Below are 14,361 nucleotides of genomic sequence, written 5' to 3' on the forward strand. Positions count from 1 at the left end.
ATCCCCATAGTGAACAATTATGGGTTAACCTGCCCATAGCGGAATTTTCTTTACCCTGTCATTTAGTGATAATTATCTGCGGTCTTCCTTCTCCTGGCCAGATGGAGAAACTCATTAAGATCCAAGTCCTGTAAACCAGACACCAAAGCAAATATTGTTTTTTGGGACTGGTATTTTGCCATCAGCCAGGTCCTATTCTGCCCATTTTGTAAACTTCCCAAGTCCCTCAGGGGAATGCTCTTGTGCCTCAATTATTTTTGTTGAAACAGACTTCTTATAATGTCTGCTTATAATTTCTCACTAGAACTAACAGCAGTTTCAGCTGCTAATATATATAATGTGAAACCAACATATTTTCAGCTTCGGGGCAGTTCTTCTTAGATTGTAAGATTCCTGGCATTTCACCTGAAATTTTTGGGGGGTGTGTATGTACATATACCACTGCAAAAATTTCAGGTGAAATACTAGGAATCTTTACTAGGAATCTTACAGTCTAGGAGGAACTGCCCTGAAGTTGAAAATATGTTTGTTTTACATTACATACTGAATGTTGGCAAAGATTGAATTGCAGTACTTACGGCCCTGGAAAAAAATGGCAGTCAGCTTTTTGCCTTTGACATTCATGATTCCTTTGCATGGGTGATTGGAGAGAAGGGGATAGAACTCATTGTTTGACTGATTTGATAACTTTCATATGCAGGTTTTTAGGAGGCTTATCATTCTGGTGTCTGATTGCTTCACAAATGCTAACAGATGTGTCCTATAATGCTCCTGTAAGGTAGAGAGAAATTATCCCTGGTTCACAGATAAGCATGATCCATTTGGATGAAATTCTCGCCCTATGTTTTGGGAAGGGGGAGGGGAGGAGTCAGATTACGTACTATAATGATCCCAGCTGAACTTAAATTCTACCTTTGAATCCATGACATTTGTAATACAGCTAGTCAAAAAATGAAATATTTGCAAAAGTCATCAGACCCAACCTGTGGGTTTTAAAGAAAATACCCTTTTTCTTATGATACTTTCTCTTTTTAGTTTTAATGAAAACATTATTGTATATATAGAGAGAGTCTGTTCAGAGCATCTGATGAAGTAGGCTGTAGCTTATGAAAGATCACACCTCTGAACAAATTAGTCAATACAGTGCTACACTGCCCTTCCCTTCCTTCTGCCATTATTAAAATTGATACATTAGTTCTCTATAAAAATGTGGATAAATTTAAAAAAGATCCAGCATTTTGACATTTTTGTTTTTATGGGGATGTTTTTAAAATTGACTAACATTTTTTGTTCAAAAAAGTTCTATCGGCTTTTGTCAAAAGTCTTTTTGTTGAAATGGCTTTGTGCCAATCTCTGAAGGCTTGGGGGGAAAAAAGCAAGCTATTGAGATGAAAAAGGAGTTGAACACTTATTGTGCATCAGCTGGTCTGTTGTAACAGCTTGTGTGCATTTCTTATCCTGTGGTAAAAGACAGCAAGCCAAACTACTGGAACAGGGGTGGGGTGTACCAGGTCAGGTCTGTGGTGTGGGTCCCCACTGATCTGCTCCTGCTGGGGTGAGTCTGGAGTAGGGCTGGGGCTGTGTGCTATTATAGTGCCTCCCTGCCATGCCCAGGGTGTCCAGGTTCTGTGCTGCTGCAGGGCTGGGGCAGGTGGCAGGTGCTGACTAGCTCGGGGGGGCTCCCATGCACACCCCACCATACCCACAATCACACACTCCACAAACACAGCATACACCCCAGCACATACACCCCAGCACACCTCTGGGGAGAGCTCTGCTCACTGCTCTCTACCCCCCCCCACACCCTCATACACCACACCCCCAGCCATCCTCTCACTGCACACATCCCACACATACAACAACAGCCCCCCACAAATCCTATGCCCCCCTAGACCTACCCACACCCCTGCAATATATAAGAGTAAGACTTTATTTTGAGCTAGTATGCAATCACCTCCATATACACAACACAAACACACACAAATCAGGACAAAGATATTTATTTTACAGTAAAATTAAAATATGTTATTTTGGATGTTTGATTTTTGGAATATAATTTTTCTTTTTTCCCCAGGTCCAAAATGGGGAACCCCCCCTTCCCAAATGGAATACTTCTGGGGTGAGGGAAGGGACTTTTGGTGGCAAAGGTCAGGGGTTAGGGGGTGGGACTTCTGATCCCAAGATGGTGACCAGGGGCTGGCACCTATCAAGGGGTGGGGCTACACTTGCAGTCATAGACAGCTCGTCAGAACCCATTAAATGGCCCTCCACCCAAAATAATTGCCTGCCCCTGGGGAACAGTGTCTTCACAGACAGGCTTGCTAACCTAGTGAGGGGGTCTTGCACTGCACTAAAGGTGTACCTGCTCCTTTAAGGGCAGAAACTGCCTAGATAGAGGGCCCTAGGATGCAGACAGAACCTCACAGGTGCAGGTTGCTGTGGCAGCAGGCTAATGAGGGAATTTGCTAGCACCTACACCCGGTCAGCTGAACAAGAAGACAGGGCTCTGGGCACAGATAAGTTCCAGGACTGGGACTGGAGGCTGTTAATTCCCTGGCAGCTGCTGAGAGAAGGAGCTCCTGCAGAGAAGAACTGCCCAGAGATGCTGTGCCTGCCTGATGTGCTGCTAACAGGACTAACGGGGCTCCAGGAGCTCATCAGATACCCTGGGCTGCAAGGCACTTAATGCTCAGGGAGAAGTTTTCCTCTTTTAAAGAGACAGTGCACCCTGCACTGTTTTATTATGTAATAGCCCAGGGGCTCATATTTTGGTGGTTGTTTGTACTCCAGTGGACTGGACTGAGGCTATTGGGGAGGAGGAGGCCTCATTGGGGCACTCTACCATGTAGAGCACCAGTGCCAGGGAAGAACTGGTGGGGAATGTACTAGTAGATGGCAACTTGTGCAGCAGTGACCACAACCTGACTGGGCTCAGGATCCCAAGGAAAGGAAGGATGGAGAGCAGCAGAGTAAGGACCCTGGACTTCAGAAAACCAGACTTTTACTTGGGGAACTCATGGGCGAGGAGACCAGGAGAGCTGGCTTTACTTTAAAGGAATCAAAACTCATGGCAGAGGTGATATCTTTTATTAGACCAACTAGGTATTTGCAAAAAAATATATATTTGCAGGCTTTCTGGCACATGCACCCTTCATCAGACATAGGAAATGGTAAAGATTGTAAAAGTTCTCCTAGGTAGAAATTAAAATTTATATTTCAAAGGAGAGCTGCAAGTATGGTAAAGTCTCCTGTTTGGAACACTTCATTTTGTGCAGATCAGGCTCAGAGAAAAGTTGGAAAAGTCTTTTTACCTCAAAGTTGTCTGGTGCTAAGCATGATGTAGAATCATATTTCTTTCTGGTTATGATGTTTCATATTTTATAGAAGAGTGTAAAGATGGAATGCTCTTGTGGGTAGGAATCTCTTTGTGGAAAGGTATTTTTGTGCTCTGGATATTTGGCTTACTTTAAAGATGCCTAACCAAGAGTGCAGGAATAAAGTCCTGATGTGCAGGAGGACTAGCAAATGTGGCAGAAGACCAGCTTGGCTTACCAGAGAACTCTTCAATAAACTAAATCGCAAAAAAGGGAACTTATAAGAAGTGGAAGCTTGGTGAAACAACCGAGGAGGAGTGTGAGTATTGCTCAAGCATGCAGGGATGAAGTCAGGAAGGCCAAAGCACAATTGGAGTTGCAGCTATCAAGGGAAATGAAGGGTTTTTACAAGTATGCCAGTAAAAAGAGGAGGATCAGGGAAAGTGTGGGTCCCTTACTGAATGGGGGAGTCAATCTAGTGACAGAGGATGCAGAAAAGGCTGAGGTACTCAATACCTTTTTCACTTCAGTCTTCATAGGCAAGGTCAGCTCCCAGACTACTGCACCGGGCAGCACCATTTGGGAAGGAGGTAAGCAGCCCACATAGATTCATAGATTGAAGGCTGGAAGGGACCTTGGAAAATTATTGGGTCCAGTCCCCTGCACCAAGCAGGAAAGATAGCTGGGGTTAGGTGACCCCAGCAAGGTGTCCCTCCAGTCTCCTCTTGAAGATTTCCAGGGTAGGCAATTGTACCACCTCTGAAGGGAGCTTATTCCACAGTCTGGATACCTTAGTTGTGAGGTAGTTTACCCTAATATTGAGCCTGAAATAGTCTTCCAGATGTTTGTGACCATTACTCCTACTTTTCCCCAAGGGTGTCCTGGTGAACAGTCATTCACTGAGCTCTTGATGCATCCCTTTGATGTAGCAGTAAGCTGCTACCAAATCCCCTCTCAAGCCTTCTCTTTCTCACTGCTGGCTCATGTTCATACTGTTGTCAGTTATTACCCCCAGGTCCCTTTTAGTCAAGGTGCTGGTCAGTTTGGCATTTCCAAACCTGTAGGTGTGCAGGGGATTGTTCATCCTCAACTGGAGCACTTTATATTTCTCAACATTGAACATCATCTTGTTTTGGTCTGCAGCCTATTTTTAAGCATGACCATGCTTCCCCATAACTTGGTGTCATGTATGAACTTGGCCAGTGAGCTCTTCACCCCCCACAGTGGTGAAAGAAGAGGTTTTGGACTACTTAGAAAAGCTAGACATATACAAGTGCACGCAGCCAGATGGGATGCACCTAAGCTGGATGAAGGTGTTGGATGACATGACTGCAGAGTCACTGGCCATCATCTCTGAAAAATCATGGTGACCAGTAGAGGTCCCAGATCACTGGAAAAGTGCAAACATAGTGTCCATATTTAAGGAAGGGGAAAAGGAGGATCCATGGAATTATTGACCAGTCAGCCTCACCTCAGTCCCTAGAAAAATCACGGAGCAGGTCCTCAAGGAATCCATTTCTAATCCTAGATTTAAGCAGGGCTTTTGATACCGTCTCCCACAATATTTTCATGGGCAGGCTAAGGAAGTATGAGCAGGATGAATGGACTGTAAGGTAGATAGAAAACTGGCTGGAGCATTAGGCTCAAAGGGTAGTAATTAGGGCTGTGCAAAATGGTAACATTTTGTTTAGATTTCAGATTTGCCATTTTGAAGGGACAGTGTTTTGTTTTGCTGTTTCAGATCACCGTTCTGTTTTGTTTTGCTGAAACAGTTTCACTGTTTTGACGCGTTTCACCCATAGAATATAATGGGGAATTGTAAAAATGCCTATAACTTTGTCATTTCTTGCCTGATTTGAAATAAAACATAAGGGATGGTAGCCCCTTATGATGCCATGAGGGCTGTCAAGTTTCAAGGAGATAGGTGCAGGGGTTTCTGGGAAACTGCACTTTGTCACAGAGTAGGGTCCCTAGAGATGGCTGTGATACTCCTAGTGCACTGTGATAATGCCAGGTCTGCCAGGCGGGTGTCTTCTCTTCTCATCTGCCACCAAGTCTTGTTAGAAAAGATAATAGATAAGGCTGCCCTCAAGCTTCAGCTCAGTAACAGTCCTAATGGACCCCACTAAACCCTGTTGTAGGTTCTTGGACCCCTTGCTGGGATGCACTCTAAGTGGGTAAGTAGGTGCCTCAAGACTTATGGGCCAAAAGCATGACTCCAGCTATCCCTTAGCATGCCCCATGCCTCGCAGATAGTATATCGATATTGTCCCTGTAATGAGGTCTTGGTCTCACTCTACCTTCTATTGTTGCTGGGCTCTCTATGCCTCTGTTGCTGTGCCCTCACTGGCGCCTCTACATGACATGGTAGTGTGCCCCAGTGAGGGCTGCTTCTTCCCTACAGCCTCATCCCAATCCACCAACTTAAATAACAACAGGTAAACAGCACAGTAGCACTAGCATCTCAGGCACCCAAATTGTCACAGAACCTTTCCTTCCTTTCCTGCAGGAACTTCTTCTCCAGCAACTGCCAGAGAACTCTCCCTGCCAGCCCCTGCTCTGGGGCTTAGATGTGGCCAGTGCCCTGCGTCCTTCCTGTCAGCTGACTGGGGACAGGTGCTAGGGGTGTAGATTGTAGCCATGTTGGTCTAAGGACATGGCACTGGCAGACAAGGTTCTTTGGGTCAATCTGATATCTTTTAGTAGACCAACTGAATAGTTGGAGAAATTCTTCTTTGCAAGCTTTTGGGTTTAAAAACCCTTCATCAGGATGAGGAAGGATCTAGTTGGTGCTTTTCCTGGATGGAAGGAATAGTAAAGAAGCCAGAGGCTGGCATGCAATGCAAGGAAGGAAGCCAGTCAATGAAAATGTAAATTGAGGCATCAGGGAGTGAGAGACAGGTTGGGGTAGCAGGGAAGGGGAATATAGCAGGTAAAAGTGGAGAGGTAGCTGGTGAGTCAGATATAGACTCAATATAGACATTGGAATTATGACACACTACAACCTGCTGGACATCTAGCTCCCCAGGTACCTCTCCACTTGTACCTGCTACAGCCCCAGAGCAGTCCTCCTCCCCTCTTCCCCCTCCCTCTGCAAGCCCTGCTTCAAAACTCAAAACTCTTCAAAATTTTTAAAATGTTTTTAGTTCCTTCATTTTATTTCAAAGCTGTTTCAAAGCCTTGCGTTTCATTTTGGTTTTGGTATTTTGAGCTCAAAATGTGTTGAAACACCTTCAAAATGAAATGTCCACAAAAAATTTGTACAGCCCTATTAGGAATTCATGGCTTAATGTGTAGTTGGCAGCCGGTATCAAGTGGAGTCCCCTAGGGCAGTGGTCTCCAAAGTGGGGTGCGCGCACCCCAAGGGGTGCACGAGATGATCCATTGGGGTGCGGGAAGAAAATATTAGAACTTCTATTTATATTTATATAAATATACATATATTGGGGGTGCATGCTCAAAATTATTTTGCTGATAGGGGTGCGCGATTGAAAAAATTTGGAGACCACTGCCCTAGAGGTTGGTCCTGGGGCTGGTTTTGTTTAATAATCTTCATAAATGACCTGCAAGATGGGACGGACTGCACCCTCAGCAAACTTGCAGATGAGACCAAGCTGGGGGGAGTAGCAGATACCCTGGAGGGTAGGGCTAGGATTCAGAGAGACCTAGACCTATTGGAGGATTGTGCCAAAAGGAATCTCATGAGGGTTCAAGAAGGACAAGTGCAAAGTTCTGCGCTTAGAATGGAAGAATCCCATGCACCAGTACAGGTTGGGGGCTGACTGGCTGGGCAGCAGCTATGCAGAAAAATACCGGGGGGGGGGGTCATAGTAGACAATAAACTGAATATGAGTCGGCAGGGTGCCCTTGTTGCCAAGAAAGCTAATGCCATACTGGGCTGCATTGGTAGACATGTTGCCAGTAGATCAAGGGAAGTGATTATTCTCCTATATTCACACAGGTAATGTGACACGTCTGGAGTACTGTGTTCAGTTTTGGGCCCCCCCACTACAGAAAGGATGTGGACAAATTGGAGGGAGTCCAGCAGAGGGCAACATGGGGGGGCACATGCCTTATGAGGAGAGGCAAATGGACCTGAGTTTATTTAGTCTAGAGAAGGGAAGACTGAGAGGATATTTAATAGCAGCTTTCATGTACCTGAAGTGGGGTTTGTAAGAAGAGGGAGCTATACTGTTCTCAGTGGTGGCAGATGACACAACAATGAGTAATGGTCTCAAGTTGCAGCAAGGGAAGTTTAGGTTATACCGGTTTCCCTCGATTTTATGCAGGTTCATTTTGTGTGAATTCACTCTTATGCAATGACCCTCTTGTACCTGAAATTTGTTATATGCAAGGTAAATTCACATATGTATGATTGGCATAGGTCAATCTTATGCGATCAGCATAGGTGCACTCCACCCTCCCCCAAGCAGGTAAGTCTAAGTTTGTGAGGTGAGGGGAAAGGGCTGTGAGTGGCGGGGAGACTTGAGGGGAGGGGAAAGGGCCATGGGGCTGGGCCCCACTCACCCGCCCCTGAAGAGACTGATGCCACCACCGGCTGAGTCTGCAGTGGCCGCCAGCCCCAGCCTGCTCTCGTCTGGCTATAGGTGGCTGCCTGCCCCTCTGCAGCTGCTCTGGGAGTAGCTGATGCAAGTGGCTTGCATCCAATGGGCTGTGCTGTGCCCCAAACCCCCTGGGGCTCCGCTTCCCCCAGGGCACCATGCCCCAAACCCCCTAGCATGATGCAGCTCAGCAGCTGCAAGCAGGCAGCATCCACTGCTCCCAGGGCTGCAGCAGGGGCGGGCAGCCGCCTGCAGCTGGACAAGAGCAGGTTGGGGCCAGCGGTGGCACCAGGCTTTTCCCGGCTCTCAGGGTGAACCATGGGGATGGGATGTGGGCTGCTGCCACCCAAAAACTTGCTGTAGCCCCTCAGCAATAAAATTTGCATTAAATGCTAACTTTAAAGCAAATCCCTATTGTATGAGATTAAAAATAAACAGTCAAGCCTTTTGGCAGTTTCATTTTGTTTTCCTCTTCGTTGGTACTAGAACTTCATTGGTACACAATGCTCAGAGAGCTGCTATTCAGTTCTGATACCCAAATTTGCAAAAGATGGTTAATGAATATGAAGTTTCAAACTAAAGGCATTTCAGGAACCCAAGATTTATAGGGAAAGAGTTGGTATGTCTTTTCTTTCCCCTCTGCCTCAGAAAGAATATGAATCACCAGATGAAGGCCGCCCATATTTATAAATTAGCTGAAACATAATGGCAATGTTTGGAAGTTGCACTCAGTTAAGAGAGCTACTTCTTAATCTTGGAGATTTACATAACCCCTTCTTAACACACTGTTATTTCCTTTATAGATAGACTCATAAATTACTCCTGGTATACAGAATGCGTGGGAGGCTGCCTGTTTGCACAGCATGGGACCAAGACCTGCACATTCAAATATCGGTAGACAGCTGGAACACAATCTGTGAAAAGGCACTCAGAGCCTCCAGGTCTATTAAATACAAACTTAGAACATCTATTGAGAATTTTATATCTTACATTATGCCAGTAATGTCATAAAGGATTGGAGCAATCTCACTGAGAGTGTATCTATAAATGTAGCAACTTGGTGAAAGATATTAGGCCGGTGCAAAGTGGCCAGTATTCAATTTGGATTGGGCCAATTTGCGGGACAGTGATTTGATTTGGTGATTTGGATTGCTGTCCTGAATACATTTGGCTGAATCGGATTTGAAAGATAAGGTGCTGATTTGGTGTGATTCGGCCGTAGATTATAATGGGAAATCACTAAAATACCTATACTGTTGTCATTTTTTTGCGGATTCAGATGAAAACATCAGGGATGGTAGCCCTTTCTGAGAGCATGAAACCTGCTAGATTTCAAGGAAAGAAGTGCAGGGGTTTATGTGAAACTGCATCTCAAACTGTTGAAAGGAAAACTCATGTCAGAACTTAAAATGTTGGAGGGTAAAATCCGTGGAGAACACGGCACAGGGAATACTATGGTGGGAGTCTACTACATACCCCCTACCCAGGGTCAAAATCTTGACCAGGAGTTTGCCAGGAAATTGGCTGAGGCTGTGCGCTTCCAGTGTATGGTTGTCATAGGAGACTAACTACCCAGGCATCTCATAGGAGGAGCGCTCAGCCAAATCTGAGTGAGCGCAAAGCTTTCTCTCATGCATGGATGACCTCTGTCTGATGCAGTAAGTCTACACGTTGACAAGAGGTAAAGCAGTGCTTGACCTGGTACTAGCAACCAGGGACGACCTAATCAGTGACCTAATGATCTAAGGGAAGCTGGGTGACAGTGACCATGAGCTGATCACCTTCACCATCTGCCGTAAAGCTGGCAAGTAAGTCAGCAATACAGAAGTCCTCAACTTCAGGAAAGCTGACTTTGACAAGCTCAGGAGGCTTGTCAGTGAGGCCCTAAAGGGCCACAATTCAAAGGGGAGGGGAATTCAGGATCAGTGGTCGCTCCTCAAGGGAGTGATCCTGGTTGCACAAGGAAAGTCTATCCTGTCTCAGAGGAAAGGCAGCAAAAGGGCACAGCAGCCCCCTTGGCTCTCCAAGGAACTAGTGGACCTCCTGCATCTTAAAAGGAAGACCTACAAAGGATGGAGGACTAGAACCGCCACCAAGGAGGAATACTCTGCTCTGATCCAGGCCTGCAGAGAGCAAACCAGGAAAGCCAAGGCTGTGATGGAACTCCAGCTAGCTACAAATATCAAGGACAATAAAAAGTCCTTTTTTAGATATGTGGGGAACTGGGGGAAAAGCAAGGACAACATTGGACCCCTGCTAAACCAGATGAGACAACTGACAACCGATGTGCAGGAAAAAGCAAACTCGCTAAATGGGTACTTTGCATCAGTTTTTCACCAGTCCCATGGGATGCCCCTGTTCACTGTGGGACAGGGAGGCCCGGGTGAGTGACATTCCTTACCCTCCATCAAAGCTGACCCTATAAAGGAACACCTTGACAGGTTGGATACCTTCAAGTCAGCTGGCCCTGACTGTTTACATCCAAGGGTACTCAGGGAGCTGGCGAGCATCATAGTGAGAATCATCTTTGAGAACTCCTGGTGCCCTGATGAAGTGCCCGACAGTTGGAACAAGGCCAGTGTGGTGCCTATCTTCCAAAAGGAGAAAAGTGGATCTGGCCAACTACAGACCCATCAGGCTGACCTCTATCCAGGGGAAGGTCTTGGAAAAGATTATCAAAGAGGCCATCCTATACAGGCTAGCTGATAGCAATATCCTGAGGGATACCCAGCACGGGTTTGCGGGTAGGTCTTGCTTGACCAATCTCATTTCCTTTTACAATCAGGTGACCTATCACCTGGATAAGGGAGAAGAGATTGATGTCATATATCTTGACTTTAAAAAAGCCTTTGATCTCATATTCCATGATCACCTCTTCGCAAAACTGGCTAACTGTAGCCTTGATGTCACCATGATCCGCTGGCTGCGGAATTAGTTCTGTGGCAGGACCCAGAGGGTGGTGGTTGACAGAAGTCAATTGTCATGGTGCCCTGTGACCAGTGGGGTCCCTCAGCACTCTGTCCTAGGGCTCTTACTTTTTAACATCTTCATCATTGATGTAGACCACGGTGTCAGAAACGGACTGGCCATGTTCGCCGATGACACCAAACTCTGGGTTAAAGCATCCACACCTGAGGACAGGAGGGTGATCCAGGCTGACCTTGACAGGCTCAGAAAATGGGCGGACGAGAACCTGATGGTGTTCAACACCGAAAAATGCAAGGTTCTGCACCTTGGGAGGAAAAACCTGCAGCATCCTTATAGGCTTAGCAGTGCTATGCTGGTTAGCACTACAGAGGAAAGGGACTTGGGGGTCATGATTGACCACAGGATGAACATGAGCCTTCAATGTGATGCTGCGGCCAGTAAAGTGACCAAAACGCTGGCTTGCATCCATAGATGCTTCTCAAGCAAATCCGGGGATGTCATTCTCCCATTGTACTTGGTCTGGGTGAGGCCGCAGCTGGAGTACTGCGTCCAGTTTTGGGCTCCACAATTCAAAAAGGATGGGGAGAAACTTGAGGGAGTGTAGTGGAGAGTCACGCACGTGGTCAGAGGTCAGGAAAACAGACCTTATGATGAGAGACTGAGAGCCATGTGATTCTTTGGCCTGGAAAAGCGCAGGTTCAGGGATAATCTGGTGGCCACCTATAAGTTTATTAGGGGTGTTCACCAGGATCTGGGGGAATGTCTGTTCACCAGAGCACCCCAAGGGATGACAAGATTGAATGGTCACAAACTCCTCTGCGACCATTTCAGGCTGGACATAAGGAAGAACTTCTTTACTGTCTGAGCCCCTAAGGTTTGGAATAGACTGGCAAAGTGGGTTCAAGCACCCACTTTGAATGCCTTCAGGTCACTTTTGGGTTTATCTTGCTGGGATCCTATAATTCTTGCTGACTTCCTGCCCCTGGGCAGGGGGTTGGACTCGATAATCCTCCAGGGTCCCTTCCAGCCCGAATGTCTATGAAATCTATGTTGTGTGTGTGGGCAGAATGGGATGAAAACAGTAGGGATGGTAGCCTGAAACAGGGAGCCTTCTCAGTGCCAGTTAGATGTCAGCCTGCCCACCTTTTTCTGTGCTGACCCCCCCACCCCCTTTTTCTGCCATGTGTTGATGGAAAAGTTATTCAGATATTACCCAGGAGTAGCGCTGTCCCTGTGTGTATGTGTGGGGCAATTGGGATGACCGGCCTGGGCCCCATGCTTTGGGGGGCCCCACAGAGCCGGATGGAATGGCTGTGGCAATTCCATGCTGCTGCTGACTTCATGTCTGGCTGCTCAGCACCACCCCCTCCTGCCGCTGAATCTGCCACTGGTTTCTTTTCATCTGGGGGTGGGGCCCCACACCTTGCTTAGGTCATCTCTGCCCAGGCAGGAGGCTGCCCATTTAGATCCTAGATGTCTAAGAGTGACATCTGCGGTGGACCTCCACTACACTGTGGCCTATGCCTCACAGATGGTATCCCAGGCAGTCGAGGCTCCAAGTGAGCCGACAACTCTACTGCAACCAGTAAGCCTCAGGCCTCTGAGTTCTAACAGGTCTGGGCTTTCTGTAGTCAGGGCTGCGTGTGTGGTGGCTGGAGGTTTTCAGGCACCCCTACCCACCTTTCACCAGGGAGGTTTGTGGTCCTGGCATTTCCTGGGGCTGCTACACCACCAGCAGTCCCACCGGACTTCCCTACCCAGGCAGGGTGCAGTTTTAGGTCATGCCCAGGACCTGAGACTTCCTCCTTCCCCATAGCCCCAGCCCATATCTCCAAGTTTGTCTTGGCAAGGGAGCTCAGCAGGGAGATGTTCTCCCCCTGCTGGCTGGTGAAAAACTGCCACCTGTAGCTCTGAGAATGGGGCATTAAATGGTTGTCAAAGAAAATAAAAAAAGCAAGTAGGTGTGGAGTGAAGATGATGGCACTCATTCTGTCTGCACGTGGAGCTTGGGGAACCCCAGCAGCAGGAGGTTCAGCTTCAAGAATACCAGCTTCTCCACCAAACCAGGATCCAAGGAGGTGCAGTGGGATGTCACAACATCTCCCACAATGCTGAGCACCCTCTTATTTGGAACACTGGTCAGTGGACAGGACAGGTGTTCCTGGACAACTGTGGCCAGATCCTGCCACATCTTGCTGCATCTTGCCCAGTAGGCAAGGGGTCGCACAAGAATGGTTCCATGTCCTTGGCAAGATAGGCAGCCACCAATTTATGATCACTACCTGCCTGATGGTGGGGTCTAGTGCCTCTGGATCCCACCATGGAAGCCCTGCCCTTGGCCCACATTGGCAGTGTCTATGGCGGAGGAGGAGACTGGCTGGTGTATGGTGTGCTGGCATGGGACAGTGGATCCCCCTCTTCCACATCCCCCTGCCTCTGCCCTTCTGATTCCCTGACTCTTTTCACCAGCACCTTCATCCACTGATCCAGGGTTTTGCTGCCTCAGACGCTGATGCTCCCCTTCATCCTTGGGTCACACGTGGTAGCCAGCATGTGGACAATAATGTACCACAGTGGATCCAGCTCTTTTTTTGATGCCCTCCTTCAGCCACTTCAGAAGTGCCTGCACCTCTGGTGAAAATGGCTTGCCCTATCCTGCATCATAGATCCCCTGGAACCTCCTGCTATTTGGTTCTCAAGCTCCTTCACTATGGGAATCATTGGCTGAGTAGGGCATTGCCAGCACAGAGGCTCTCAGTGGCCTCGAGGAATGGCTTGAAGGACCACCAAGATCTGGGAGATGGTTACCCACTCTGTTTTGTTAAGGGGGGTGCTGATCCCAATCTCCAACCAAGGCCATCCCATGGATAGCCTTCTGATGTTCCACCAGCCTTTCCAGCATCAGGTATGTGGAGTTCCACCAAGTCTCCACATCTTGCATGATTTTGTGTGGCAGGATGCGCTGCCTGTTTGTCCTGCAGCATCTTGCCTCCCTTGATGCTGTGATGGAAGTAGCCCACCACCTTACTGCATCTTGAAATGTGCTCGCCAGTAGTGGTAGTGACAGTCTAACTGATCACACCAGTGCCCTATGAGGGAGAGGTAGGCATGATCTCCACCCCGGGTGCTCCCGATGTCAGAGGGGAAGTGCAAGGCTATCTGTGGACCTGCCTTGTACAGCTCCTCCCTCAAGTACTCCCTGTATGCCTCCTGCAGATAGGACACCACCATCCTACTAAAGATGGTGTGTGCAGGAACTTGGTAGGATGGGGCCACAAGCACCATGAGCTGCCTGAACCCTGGCTGCTTAACAAAGTAGAAGGGCTGCCCATCCAGAGCAAGCATCTGCCCAATGCTCTGGGTGAGCTCGCTTGCCCTTGCAACGTGTCCCCCTTTTTATGAGGGGGTGGCCTGCATCTGTTTCATGGGGATGGAGGCTTTGGAGCAAGAGGGGGACTTTTTTTTTGGCACCCACTGGTGTCAGGCTGAGGAGGAGCAAGGGCAAGGGTGTGCTGCCTTTTGAGATGCAGCAGCATCGCTGTGGTGATGAAGCGTTT

Source organism: Crocodylus porosus, unplaced genomic scaffold, assembly GCF_001723895.1.
Source record: "Crocodylus porosus isolate Cpor-Errol unplaced genomic scaffold, CroPor_comp1, whole genome shotgun sequence".
In the NCBI taxonomy this organism is placed as follows: Eukaryota; Metazoa; Chordata; order Crocodylia; family Crocodylidae; genus Crocodylus; species Crocodylus porosus.